The sequence below is a fragment of the Alligator sinensis genome, unplaced genomic scaffold, assembly GCF_000455745.1.
Source record: "Alligator sinensis unplaced genomic scaffold, ASM45574v1 scaffold410_1, whole genome shotgun sequence".
Lineage (NCBI taxonomy): Eukaryota > Metazoa > Chordata > Crocodylia > Alligatoridae > Alligator > Alligator sinensis.
In genome coordinates this window covers 366,480-368,755 of record NW_005841972.1, presented here as the reverse complement: position 1 = coordinate 368,755, position 2,276 = coordinate 366,480, and positions in this window count along the sequence as shown.

Below are 2,276 nucleotides of genomic sequence, written 5' to 3'. Positions count from 1 at the left end.
GACGAGCTTCTATTCCAGCCTGATCCTGTGAGCCACTGGGGATCTCAGCTGGTGGTTCCTCCATGGAACTGTTGCCACAGGCATGTACCTGGCATGCTTCATGCATACCCCCGACACCTCCCCCTTCTGTGAGCAGAGGGAGACCCTGGGACATGCCTAACCTGAATGCACCAGGCTGCAGTCCCTTCACCACCTCCTCCAGAATCTCCTGCTCCCTCACTACTCCCTGCACCTTTTCATTTATGCCCTCCCCATCTGTGGTCCCATCAAGTCCCAGGACCTACTGGTCAGCCTCCTCCTGGCCCTAGCCAAGTTAGCAATCTACTTGATCAGGAAGGAGGCTCTGGCTGAGGTGACCCTCAGGGACTGCAGGGACATCTTCCTGTTTCTGGTCCATTCAGGTCTCTAGGCAGAGTTTCACTGGGCAGTATCTACTCTGCTGGCTCCTTGGACTCATATGAGGGCCAGTGGGCACTGTCCAGCATATCTTGCTTAGTGTGCCCCCTTGGTGCATTTACTCTGAACATTTGACCTTCACTCCCGTTCCTGTTTTGTCTTTTATTTGTCCCACAAATTCAGTTAACACATACCCGATAGCCCCTTCTATTAACGGGGGCGGGGGGGAACTGTTGCTCTGTGAGCATAAGGCTCATGTTCCGAATATGTGTCAAACAGCCCTGTCTTCTGCTGAAGAGACCTATACCATTGCCTATTTTGTCCTAAAGACTAGGTGCTTTCTTTTGTGGATCCTGAAAACTGAGTTTTAATACAACTGGGTTCCTCATGTTCCCATACAGACAGAGTTGGAAAGGCAGTCTGGATCCTAGGTCAATGGGAGGTCCCATTGGTCCCACCCTCCATTTGTATGGCAGTAATGTCTGCCCCATCCAGTAAGGCAGTGCTAGCAGCGTGGGTCCCCGTTCTCTTCCTAAGTACTTGTCCCAGGACCTGTGGTATATTTGCTAATGTAGTAAGCTACCTCCTCCTCCCACCAGCCCCCTGCACGGTGGATCTTGGAGCTAAAACAGTATGAGAGCAATACTCTGTCTCGCAGCTGTTGCCCCAGGTTATAGGGTATGAAAGAAAAGTAGAAGTTGAAAACATAGCTGAAGCAAATCACACTGGCAGCTGCACAGAGACAAGTAGCCCAGGTTGTAAAAGTGTCATTAAATTGCCCCTGCCTATTTTGGGGTGGTGGGGCACATCTCTTTAAGGGCTGCATCATGTTTGCAGCTTTTTGAACACAGGATGTGACTTCCTGTGGCATAACCCATCCATGTGCTCATGGCCTGGGCTCTTCGTAGACTTGGGGAGGTATCACTTATGCTGGTCAGGTTTTCAAACTAGGAATGATAGATGTTTACTTTTTATGTTGATGAAAGCTGACATTTTGGTGTAATCATGTAGCTCCAGAAACTGGGGCCCTAGGCAAGGGTCTGTGCCTTCTCCAAACCACAAGTCACATCAGAGATGCCCATGGTTGGGAGAAAACTACAATCCCCAGGGGGTGTTGACAGCATGGCCTCTACTTCTTCTTACTTCTTAGACCTTTTGTACAGACCTAGGATTGAAGGGGCAGAAAAGAGTTGAAGGCCAGGATATCTAAAACGGAGAGTTTGCAGCTACTGCAACTAGCGTCAGAAAAAGGAAGAAGCTGATGGACCTAACATTTCTTTGTGGAGATTGATTAGGTTATGAAAAATAAGAGGGCAATTACATTTTAAGTTTTCAAGTAGTTTATGTCTGAGGTGTTAGCCAAGTGTTGGTCATGTGACTTGGGTTTGCTTAGCTACAAGACCCGGGAACAGGGAGAAAACCATCACGGACAGATTTAAAAAAAGAGACGTTTTAAATGTTTCTCCTGCAAAACGTAGGAACTTTTTGTTCTTTTTAAATGATATCAGAAACTGACCTCGTCTTGGCAGAGCACATTTAGAGCCCGCATTTTGCTCGCTCAGGTGTGAAAAAGAAGACGGAATCCCTCTTTCAGTGCAAATGTCAGAGCTGTTCCTCTTAGCGCCTCAGTGCCGCTATCAGAGAGCACAGCTGCGCAAGTGAGCCGTCTGCCCGCGTTTCCGTAGCAGTGTTTGTCAGTCAGCTCCCTCCGGACCTGGGGCTGGGTCTCCCCGGTGCCTCAGGCTCTACCCTTCTCCTTCCAGGCCGGCGCTGGCCCCGGGAGCTGCGGTCGCGCAGCTCGGGCCGCACGCCCGCACCCCCACCCCTCGCACCTTCCCTTCCCTTCCCGCGGCGGCGCAGGCCGCAGTACCGGGCGGGGG